Source organism: Symphalangus syndactylus, chromosome 4, assembly GCF_028878055.3.
Source record: "Symphalangus syndactylus isolate Jambi chromosome 4, NHGRI_mSymSyn1-v2.1_pri, whole genome shotgun sequence".
In the NCBI taxonomy this organism is placed as follows: domain Eukaryota; kingdom Metazoa; phylum Chordata; class Mammalia; order Primates; family Hylobatidae; genus Symphalangus; species Symphalangus syndactylus.
Window position 1 is genome coordinate 154,740,849 of NC_072426.2, and position 12,743 is coordinate 154,753,591.

Sequence of the window (12,743 nt, forward strand, 5' to 3'; positions counted from 1 at the left end):
CCTGTGTCATTAGTGCTAGCGGTATCTTTCCGATATCCATTTCTTTATTGTTTAGAAAGTGGTGGTGCAATAGAAAGCCGATTTGCTCATGAATGCAAAGGCTCTAATCCCTGATTCAGACACATCATTAGTTCCTCCCATAAGAGTTCCTCAAAGCACTCACTTAAGTCCTGTCAGCACTTGTAATGATTTTCTATAAACCAAAAGCTTCTCTGAGTTATTATTTTGAGAACGTGCCAGATCGTAGTCTGTAGCTTTAGCTTTGTATGTTTTCTGCATTCTCAGTTACTGGGGGAAAAATGGACGTTATTATTATGTTCTTCTGGATGGTTGAGAAAGATTTACTGTGAATGGTTGAGGAAGATTTACTGTGTAAGAGATTAAGGGAGAGAAAAAGTAGTAGGAGTCGGAGAGCAAAAAGGCAGCGAAACCACTTCCTTAGGACACCTTCGAAGGTCCGGGAAGTCTTTCCTAATTCCAATGTGGGCTTTCCCAAAACTGGCTTATTTACAAGTTTGCTAATTCATGTGATTTCATAATTTAGGGAGTTCCATGTGTGAACACATGTGTGTGCACACACACGCACGCACCACACACACACACCACACACACTTTCTTATGTTGATGGTGCTTTTTCTGACTCCCTTCTAGGCTCTTCCTGATGAATAAAAATATCCCTGCACAAATCATGTTTGATTTTTGAACTGCTGAAACTCACTTGATATGGGGCTTGAACATTTTGGTTTGGAGTTACGTTGTTCCTTTCATCCTTGTAGAGAATTATTTTTAAATAAATGGCCTTGGGACAATTAGGCTAGTCCCTGTATCTTAGATCCTGAAGTTCCAGAAAACTTTAGAGCACATTTAAGCTCTTTATTCTGGGAAGTCAGGTTGCTATTATAGTCATTATGTGTGTGAGTGTGTGTGTGTGTGTGTGAGTGTGTGTGTATAGTGTGCGTGTATATATGTGTATGTAGATCTCATATATATACACACACATATATGTAATATAGATATATGTCATGTATATATCTAAGCATGGTACTGGGCCTTGGCAATTCAATGGTGAATGAGATAGAAGGGTCTTTTTTTTTTTTGAGATGGAGTCTGGTTCTGTCACCCGGGCTGGAGTGCAGTTGCATGATCTCGGCTCACTGCAAGCTCCGCCACCCGGATTCACGCCATTCTCCTGCCTCAGCCTCCCGACTAGCTGGGACTACAGGCGCCCGCCACCACACCCGGCTAATTTTTTGTGTTTTCAGTAGAGACGAAGTTTCATTGTGTTAGTCAGGATGGTCTCAATCTCCTGACCTTGTGATCCACCCGCCTCGGCCTCCCAAAGTGCTGGGATTACAGGCATGAGCCACCACGCCCGGCCGATAGAAAGGTCTTTATTCCCATGGAGTTTGTAGTTGAGTGGGTCATGCTGTTAAGTAATTGTGAAGAAACTAGATGAAGCTGAGGACAAACTCACAACTCTGAAGCCTGAAATTCAGGACTTCTCCCTTTAAGTGGGCTCTTCGCGCTGCCCCACAATCCTGCTCTATCCCCCCACTCTCTGAGTTGACTACCCTTCTGTCATCTCTGCCAGCTTTCCATTCCTCCTCCCCGTTACTTGGCTTCAGCTACTGACTCTGCTCCCTTTTTTCCCCTGTCTTCCCTCATGCGGCTCTAACTGTATAGAAACCTAACCTAATGATTCTGTGGTTGGGCTAGCAGGAGGAAGAGGATAAGTAGAACAGTACCATGGAAAATCAGAGCCTGAAGCCAGCCCAAGATGAGGAAAAGTAGAAGCTTTCCATTGGATAAATATTTGGCACGTATGTTTTTAGAAGGCTAAATTAATAAAGAATTTAATAACACCCATGAGGTGAAAGGGGATGTAGACATTGGAAATGGACAGAATGTCTGGTTTGGGACTACAGCCGCACAATGACAACATTTTCTTCAATTCTAGAAAGAATTTATCTTAAGAATAGAGTGAAATCCACTTCACTCTGATCTGGACTTTAGTTGTCTAAGGACCCACTGAAAAGCTGCAGGCGGTATCTGCCTGAATGTCAGTCTCATGTACAGCTAAAGAAAACATTAACAGAGCAAGTTTAACGGGGAGGGCTGAGAAAGAATAAGCATGCTTCCTGCTTGTAACTCACTCAGTTAGGCTTCCTCAATCAATTGGTTACAATTACATGCATAATAATAGTTTGATGATGAGCAGAATAATTATAATGTTACTAATATCTATGATGAGAACATAAATTGAGAAGATTCAACAGAATCTAGTTCATCTCTGAACTTAAGATAAATTCTTTCTAGAATTGAAGAAAATGTTGTCATTGTGCGGCTGTAGTCCCAAACCAGACATTCTGTCCATTTCCAATGTCTACATCCCCTTTCACCTCATGGGTGTTATTAAATTCTTTATTAATTTAGCCTTCTAAAAACACTGTGCCAATGAGAGGAGAATGTTTGATGCAAAATAATGAATCTCGGATTTCTAAAGTGGAAAACGTTTCATACTGAAGTTGACAACCTGTTAGTCTGTTTGAAATATTGGCTGATACGGAAGCAAGTTGGCTTTAAAGAAAGGCCTTAAATGGCTAATCCAGCTCCAAGTGCTCATTCCAGAAGAAGAACTCAGCTTGATGTTGTTTTGCCATCTATTGGAACATCAGTTTACTTTGAATCCGTTTACTTTTTAATACTTTGAATGCATCTCTGCACTTAGCCAGACTAAATGTCACCACTTAAAATGGACAAGACATAGAATTTAACTGGTAATAATTTTATATTTTTATTATTTTCCATAGTACAGTGTATTTTTTAAAGTATGAACCTTTTCTAGCAGTATTACCTGTTATTAATAATAACAATAATGAGTGCTAACATTTATTGAGTGATTCCTACTTGGTAGGCAGACCAAACACTTTAAATGCATTGCCATATTTCATCCTCATAACCATGAAGTAGATACTTTTATTTTCTTCACTTTACAGAGGAGAAAGGTGAGGTTTATAGAGGTTTGCAGACTGCTGCAAGGCCACATAGCTAGTTACTGCTTGAGTTAGGATACTAATTGAGTTCTGTCTCATTCTAGACTATATTATCGCTTTTTTTTTTTTTTTTTTTTTTTGAGACAGAGTCTCGCTGTCACCCAGGCTGGAGTGCAATGGCGCGATCTCGGCTCACTGCAGGCTCCGCCCCCCCGGGGTTCACGCCATTCTCCTGCCTCAGCCTCCCGAGTAGCTGGGACTACAGGCGCCCGCCACCTCGCCCGGCTAATTTTCTGTATTTTTAGTAGAGACGGGGTTTCACTGTGTTAGCCAGGATGGTCTCGATCTCCTGACCTCGTGATCCGCCCGCCTCGGCCTCCCAAAGTGCTGGGATTACAGGCGTGAGCCACCGCGCCCGGCCGACTATATTATCTTAGCTACTAAAAATTAGTTGCTTCTTCTTCTAAGTGGACAGAAAAGTACCATACTTGGCATTCTGCTCCAACTGTCTTAATTCCTATGATTTGCTTTATTTAAGGTATGATCAGTTTTAGAAATTTGAAATCCAATTTAAATAACAAGCAACCATATTTAATTAATAAAAACAAGTAAAATTCTTCAATATAAGCAAGTTAGTGATCTCTGCTTCTAACCTAGGCTTTCCCTTGTGTGTTAATCCAATAGATGGCAAAACAACATCAAGCTGAGTTCTTCTTCTGGAATGAGCACTTGGAGCTGGATTAGCCGTTTAAGGCCTTTCTTTAAAGCCAACTTGCTTCCGTATCAGCCAATATTTCAAACAGACTAACAGGTTGTCAACTTCAGTATGACAGTAATGCCTCAATTACGAGATACATAAAAGGTTAGTTCAACTTTAGTTCGCAGTCCAACGAAGATTAGCCCATTCTCTGTTACAGGTGTTCTATCTGTGCGTCTACCATCTCCTAAAGCCTTGGAATTCTCCTCTATATCCTGTACCTCTGGCCAGATATTGAATGAAATAAATGAAATGAATGTGGAAGATCAGACTAGAGATCTGAAGAGCATACATCATACATCACTTCTGCTCACATACTATGGGCCAGAACTCAGTTGGGTGACCACACTTAAATGCAAGGGTGAGTGGGCCATAAAGCTTGGCAGTGAACCTAGAAGAGAGAACATGGGTATTGATGAATAAATAACTGGCCAGTCCGCCATGCCTTTATAAGCCTTAAGATACTTTTGACTGACAGGTTCAAAAAGCATTCAGGTCAAAAAATATTTTCCAGGTTTTCAAGTGTTTACTATTACCTTAGGGATGTTTTATTCTCAAGATGTTTGTCCCTAACATGTTTTTCCTCAGCTCTGAATCTGTAGACAGTGAAATTTGCAATGCCAACAAGTTCGTTGGTAATAATCCAAGGAAAACTTATACATTTTATTATTTTGTATTTTCTTCCTTAAGATTATAGAACTTCCCATGACTTTTATCTTTCCATATATCTTCAGTACCTGACAGAATATTTTTTTTATATTGTAAGAGGCTGATGTATGAAATTAATGTGGAATTTCATGCCTGATAGCTTACTAATTGGATGCTCAGTAGATTCTAATTTGTGGGGTTTTTTTCTAGATTGAATAATGTACAGTATATCAATTTTACAACATTATGAAGATTTGACAATAATTTATAAACTTTAATTAACATTGATATACACATATTATTGCTATTCTAACAGTTACTAGATATTAAGAATCAAGCTTTTTTATTGGTGAAAGACTTACATCATTTAAAAAATTATATACTCTGGACATTTTTTCTATTACGACTAGTTTTTAATGTGCATTCATAGTAAAAGGCATGATTTAGTATATAAAGATAACCAATGTGAACACACCTACTGTTTTCTTTGTTTTACTACCTGCACTTCGCTGCTTTATTATTATGAATTTTTCATCCAGAAGCGTTGATGCATTTTTGGTAAAATTAATCTGTTATTCTTTCCTCAGTGGGTCATTACCATGAGATTTCATAACATTTTTCATTTGTTCTTCTTCGAAATTTTGCGTTGTCTTCATTTTTATAAGACTTTATAACTTGCAACGTCTCAAGTGCACAGTATACTAAATTCAGCGTAATGAGAAAATGTAACAATTTTGACCCTATGAAAGCTCTCCCAACTCTTTGATTTCATACAGTATTATCTGTTTCCCCTACAGCCTTGATGTAAAAAATCTTGTTATTAATGACGGTTAAGTCAGAAATGTATCTCAGAAATTTTGACACTAATGTTAAAAATTCCACATTCTGGACTTCTTTCCCATTAGCCCTCTTTGTGCGAATTTGCAATAGGTATAGTCTACAGAATAATACTGGGAAGAAAAAGTGTCAGGTACTACACAGAACCCGTAACAGGCTCATGGCATTATTTGCTTAAAAGAATAGGTAAAAATGTGGAGGAGTTACTCTTTGAATCATTATTATTGTCTCCACTGTGTCTTCAAGAAACAAGGTCAATGGGTCACAGTGTCAGTATTTAGAAGATGATGGATATATTTTTAACCCTTGTATAGCCACCTAGGTGAATTCCTACTTTGCAGTTGCATCATATATGCAGCTACATTCCAAAGTAATAGATCCCTTTTCAACTTTTATGTATGGAAGTGTGCTTAAAAGTAAGAGAAACCACATGTTGAAAATATAATTTAAATTTTATTGAAGTTACTTTATACATATTGAATGTTTTGGGCAAGGTACACACCTCTCCATATATTTCTTTTCTTTTTTTCTTTTTAAACAGGGTCTCACTCTATTGCTCAGGTTGGAGTGCAGTGATGCAATCATGGCTCACTGCAGCTTTGACTTCCCAGGCTCAAGTGATTCTCCCACCTCAGCCTCCCTCGTAACTGGGACTACAGGGGTCTGCCACCACCCCCAGCTATTTTTTTTTTTTTTTTTTTTTTGTCTTTTTAGTAGAGACAGGGTTTTGCCATGTTGCCCAGGCTGGTCTCCAACTCCTTAGCTCAAAAGATCTGCCTGACTCGGCCTCTCAAAGTGTTGGGATTACAGGCATAAGCCACCATGCCTGATCTCTCCATATATTTCTACATAAATTAAAATTTAGAAAATAAAAATAAAGCAAAGATATCCCTAGATTTGCAGAAGTAAAGACGTTGTAGGAGGGTGAAGGAACTTTCAGGTCTATCGAAGCTTAAAGAGTTGCATGTTCCTGTATTCCTGCAGTGATTGCTGATGCCAAAGTATTCCTCTTCAAATGAGAGGCTGTGAATTTGTTCTGTTTAATGGTTTCCAAAGCAGTTGGGAGACGTGACCCTCTAGAGATTTCGAAGGGATTTGATTTTTGATGCCTGAGTACTATTGAGAAAGTTCAGTTATTGAAAGAGTGTATGAGAAAATCTATATGGAAGATCAATTTCACAAGTACTTTGCAAAAGCCTCAGACAAGAGTCTCACTTGACACAGAATATAGAAGTTCCATGCCAAAAATTTGTCAACATACTCATCTTGTGGACAAAAATATAGATTTGAACTTACAGAGTATGATGTCCTGTCAAAGCACTGATGATTCCACAACTGAGTTCAACAATAAATTCCAAGAGGCTTGTAAAACCCACTATTGATGTGATTCCTGAACATGAAAAAACAGTTTGGCCACAGCTCTGCTGAAATACAAATGTGGATCATGACATGGGTAATAAGTTAGTATATGAACTATTCAATACAGGATTAGAAACTATTAGGCAAGCACTTATGAATACTCCCTTTCACAAACCATTCCATAATCCATGCAGACAGTTTTCTGCATGAACTGCATCAGTCCAAGTGGATGCATTTATGAAATAATAGGTATTCCTGGGAGGACCCCTCTAGAGCATTTCTGGTGGCAATGATGCCTGTGTTGTGAGCTTGCAACGTTTATCAATAATCCGTGTTCTGCAATAACAGGGAAACACCTGGCAATTCTCCAAATGCATAGAAGAGCAAAGCTATACCACCAACTGCAATGTGGCATGGGTCAGGCAGAAGATATTTGGGTTAATTAAATTTTATGGTTAATACCTGCATGCACGAAAAGTTTTCAAGGAATTAAAATCCATTTTATGCAAAAAGAAATATTGTAACCATGGCTTAATATCTGATCATTTCAAGAGCATTTGGGAAGCTTAGCCTCAGGGATATAATTATAAATCTCGCTTATTATTTTACTGTAAATATGTTGACGTGCTGGCTAGTAGAGCTTTAGGTAGGAAGCACACTGACCATCTGACCTTTCTTTATCTTCTGTTCGGTATTTGAAAGGGTGGCAGTGAAGGATTTACTTTAAGGATTTGACTTGCTTTTCGAATTAAAGAAATGATACACGGCCGGGCGCGGTGGCTCACGCTTGTAATCCCAGCACTTTGGGAGGCCGAGGTGGGCGGATCACGAGGTCAGGAGATCGAGACCACAGTGAAACCCCGTCTCTACTAAAAATACAAAAAAAAGTAGCCGGGCGTGGCGGCGGGCGCCTGTAGTCCCAGCTACTCGGGAGGCTGAGGCAGGAGAATGGTGTGAACCCGGGAGGCGGAGCTTGCAGTGAGCCGAGATCGCGCCCCTGCACTCCAGCCTGGGTGACAGAGCAAGACTCCGTCTCAAAAACAAAACAAAAAAAAGAAATGATACACAATTCCAGTGAGTACGTATAAGCAAAGTGCTTCCTAAAGGGTAATTGGAATAATTATCCACTAATGACGAAGGGAAAAACATAAGGATTTCAAATGTGTTTCTTATTATTCTTTCTGATAATCTCCTGATTATTCAATGATTTAACCCTGAGACCAGGAAAAAAAGTTACTAAAAATAAATAGCCCAATAAAGAAAGAACGTGTATACTGACCCACAATGGCAAATTGATGCAATCTGTTTTCTGACCTTTTAAATTATGACTTGTAATTTTCTATGAGATTTTACATAGGCAGCAGCTTGGAGTAGTGATTGAAGGGCTTCTAGACTCAGAAGACTTGAGTTCAAATCCCAGATATTCCAATCACTATTTTTGTGACTCTGGGCAATGTATTAAAGCTCTTCCAGTCTCTGTTTCCTTATTTGAAAAATCGCATAATAACTTTTCTTCATTATTAGGAAGAGTAGATGAATTAATACTGTGTGAAACATTTAGAACAGTGCCTGGCATATACTAAGTGTTCAAGAAGCATTAGCTATTACTGATATATTTAACATTATGATTATCGAGTATCGATTCTAACGTGGCAATGTCGTGCCTGCATCATTCTGCTCCTTGCCCTGTGCCTTTGCCCCTGCTATTTTCTGCGCCTAGGAGGCTACACTCAGCCATGTACCAGCCAAACTACAAATGCATCTTCAAGGTGCAGCTTGCCTAGGGGCATTGAGAAACCTCATACAGGAGGCATTGAGAAACTGCACACAGGAGGCATTGAGAAACCACAGGCTTCCTTGCTGGCTCACAGAAGTAATGAATATGTCTAATGTCCACTAAATTAATTCACTTAAAGGTTTGGATCTTAAAACAGGAATATAATTATTAAATGTCATGGCCTTCATTTTTTAGAATAACAATGACATATTTTAGCTTTTATTTTAACGACTTTTCTTAGTTTGTTTAGGCTACCCTAATAGAATACCCTAGACTGGGTGGCTCATAAGTAACAGAAATGCATTTCTCATGGTCTTGGAGGCCGGGAAGTTCAAGGTTTAAGCGCCAGCAGACTCAGCGTCTGGTGAGCACTGGCTTCCCAGTTTATAGACTGCTGTCTTCTCACTGTGGCTTCACATGGCAGAAGGGGTGAGGGAGCTCTGTTTTGTAAGGGCACTAATCCCCTTCACAGGGGCCCACCCTCATGACCTAATCACCTCCCAAAAGCCCCACTTTCTAATACCATCACGTTGTGAGGTCAGGTTTCAACATATGAGTTAGGGGGTGCGGGGACACAAACATTCCATCTCTAACACAGGTGTTGGGCTACCATTCATTTGCTTTGTTTTATTTTTGAAATTATATAAACACATGAAGAAAAATTCGAACACTAGAGAAGGGTATCGGTGAAACGACATCACTTCCTCCTTCATATGTCAACTCCCAATCTGCCTTCCCAGAGACATGCTCTCCATATTCAAGCGTGTGTGGCTACATGACACGCTCTTTCATACAAACAGGGACTCCGGAAATATAATATGATTTACCTTATTTTTGTGCTTCAGGAAGTAGGTTAGAAATTTTCCCTATCGGCAGCACAACTGACCTATCCCAGTTTGTTAACAGCTGCATAACTCTACTGCATGAGGAACCAAGCTGCTGAGTGAAGTTCCCCCAGCCAGGAAGGCCCGGGGAAGGCGCTGCCCAGCACCCTGCCTGCTTAGCTCAGCAATGCCCACACAGACAGCAGCTCTTTCTCTGCTCACAGTGCAGGGCAAAGCAAAGCAAACAGGAGGGCATGGCTCTAACGCTTTTTTTCTGTGGACAACAACAAGGGAGGGAGGAGGAAGGCTGTGACTCCCCGCAAGTTAATAATTTTTATCCCTTAATTTTTTTTTTCTTAAGGTAGAGTCTCTGTCACCCCGGCTGGAGTGCAGTGGTGCGATTTCAACTCACTGCAACCCTCGCCTCCTAGGTTCAAGCGATTCTCCTGCCTCAGCCTCCCGAGTAGCTGGGATTATGGGTGTGTGCCACCAACACCCGGCTAATTTTTGTATTTTTAGTAGAGACGGGGTTTTGCCATGTTGGCCAGGCTGGTCTCAAACTCCTGACCTCAGGTGATCTGCCTTCCTTGGCCTCCCAAAGTGCTGGGATTACAGGTGTGAGCCACTGCGCTCCACCTTCATCCCTCAATATTAAGAAAATCCAATAACATGTAGTTTAATATATAATTTAAAGACAGTTTCAGCTACATGCTGTGTGAATGAACCAAAAACCTTCTTAAGTGTGACATTGAAATTGAAATTGAGAGTGCACGTAGCCTTATTTTTGGTGAGTAGTTAGATTTTTGTTTCCTGATTACAAAATATGGTAGAAAATTTGAACCTATGAAAAGCAAAAGCAAACAAAGTGTTAAAGATCATTTGTTATGTCACCGGCAGGATAATCAATCAGTAGTAACCTTTCATAAATTTTCTGTACGTTATTACTTTATAAATCACTGCTTCACTTAGTAGAACATCACACCCCATGACATTAGTTTCCTTGTTTTCTTTTGAACAACATGAATTTTACATTCTAGATATGTGCTGTGATTTACTTAGGCATTTTACGTTTAACTAATTTATAAAACTTAATGTTGGACTTTTTATTATTAATTTATGCTATTGATAACACTGATGTGAGCATGCATCTTCTATGATTCTCAGATAAATCCCTTAAAATGTTTTCCTAAAAGTAGAATTTCTGGTTCAAAGAGTATGAACAACACTGTTACACCTTTTGATACATATTGTCAAATAACTGTCTGGGAAGATAACAATTTAACCTCCTACTGGCAGTATGAGAGAATATACACATTCCCCTGGATCCTTGCTAATTGTGGATGTTTTCTTGTCTTTTTTAATTTTGTCTAATTCATATCAGGTTTTAATTTTGTGATGTTGATCACTTTTATATTTTGCTAGCATGAGGAATGCATTTATCATTTTTTATGGATTAAGAGTACTTTATGTTATGTATTAACAAACATTTGTCTATCATATATTTCAAATATTTTTCCCAGTTTTATGTTACTTAGTTTCTTTGTTTTGATATGCAGATACTTAAACTTATTTGTAGTCAAATATAGAAACCTTATCTCTTATTTTTTTTTACTTTGTCTTCATGTTTAAAAATTTTTCTTACTTCTATGTTTTCAGCTTTAAATTTTCATATACATATAGTCAGATCAACATTCATTTTAATTTCTTTTAATTTCATCTTTCCCAGTCATCATTTTAATATATCAGCTAAGGAATAAAATACATTGGTATAAGACAAAACTCTCAAAACACAGTTGTTTAAAAGTATGCTATAAAAATTAATTCTCTCACACATAGTATTCTAGATATGGGCGAGTTGTCTGAAACAGTAAGCAATTTGGTATCGTGTATTTTCCATCATGTTGCTTCCCTAATTTAGTATTTTTTCTTTTACCCTTATCTTCAGAATCAAAGCTGGCTCACCAGCAAAATAGCCACTTTCCAGCCTGTGATGGCGGGAAAAGGAGAACAGAGAACAAATAGATTCTTCTTAATTGTTTTTCTTTTTTTTTTGAGATGGAGTTTCATTCTTGTCACCCAGGCTGGAGTGCGATGGCGCGATCTCAACTCACTGCAACCTCTGCTTCCTAGGTTCAAGTGATTCTCCTGCCTCAGCCTCCCAAGTAGCTGGGATTACAAGCGCCCACCACTATTCCTGGCTAATTTTGGTATTTTTAGTTTAGGAGGGGGTTTCACCATGTTGGCCAGGCTGGGCTCGAATTTCTGACATCAGGTGATCAGCCCACCTGGGCCTCCCAAAGTACTGGGATTACAGGCATGAGCCACCGTGCCAGGCCCTTCTTCTTAATCTGAAGGCCACTGGGGAGTTGTGTACAATACTTTTGCTAATGTTCCTTGGACTGGGACTTAATCGCATGACCACAACTAGCTGCGATGGAACCTGGGTGCATTCGTTTGCTAGGGCTGCCTTGACAAAGTACCACACACGGGGAGGGTGGCTTAAAAAACAGAAACTCATTGCCTCCCAGTTTTGGGGAGTAGAAGTCTGAGATCAAGGTGTCAAGGTGTCGTCAGCAGGGCTGGTTCCTTCCAGGGCTGTAAGGAAGGAGCTGTTCCCACTCCCTCCTCAGCTTCGGGGGTTTTGCTGGCAATCTTCACCATTTCTGGGCTTGTAGAAGCTTCATTCTGACCTCTGGCTTCATCTTTACTTGGTTTTCTGGCTATGTGTGTGTCTCTGTGCCCAAATTTCCCCTTTAAAAAGGGACACCAGGCATTTTGGATTGGGGCCCACCTTAATGACCTTATCTTGACTTAACTAATGATATCTTCAATTATTCTACTTTCAAATAAGTTCATAGTCTGAGAAATTGCTATTGAACATCAGCAAATAAATGGGGGTGAAGAGAGGAGTAATTCAACCTGAAAAACCTTGAAAGATAGTCCTTACCTTAGCAAAAGAAAGGATGTGGGAATTTGGAACTGAAAACCAACTATTGTCTCATTTATCTTGAATTTATTTTAATCTTGCATTTGAGATAGAGATATACGTTCATTTTTATTCAACTTTTAAAACCAATTTTCCACTGTCATTTAATAACCCCAAATTGTCTCACTATTTAAAATGACATATTTCCTATGTTCAAAATAAGGCCCATGCTCTTAAACACCAAGTGAGATATGTGTAGTATGCTGAACCATACTGTAACCATACAATAGATCATACAATCTAACCATACAGTAGACCGGCAGGATCTATTTTCTCTCTGTATTTTCTATCATATTTCATTGATCTTGTCTAACATTCATTGGAATCACATAATTTTTGTGTGTGGTAACTTCATCAGAGAGAAAATGATTGTAACTTCACCATAGAGAAAATTATCTTTTCTTTTTCTTTTTTCTTTTTTTTTTTTTTTTTTTTTTTTTGAGACAGAGTCTCACTCTGTTGCCCAGGCTGGAGTGCACTGGCAGGATCTCAGCTCACTGCAACCTCTGCCTCCCAGGTTCATGTGATTCTCCTGCCTCAGCCTCCGAAGTAGCTGGGACAA

General features: G+C 39.2%; 1 protein-coding gene across 1 annotated transcript in view; it reads left to right on the forward strand.

Moving 5' to 3' along the window:
• Nucleotides 1–12,743, forward strand: part of TENM3 (teneurin transmembrane protein 3) — a 2,305,387-nt gene that overhangs the window by 1,068,022 nt on the left and 1,224,622 nt on the right. The gene's annotated exons all lie outside the window — the stretch shown is intronic.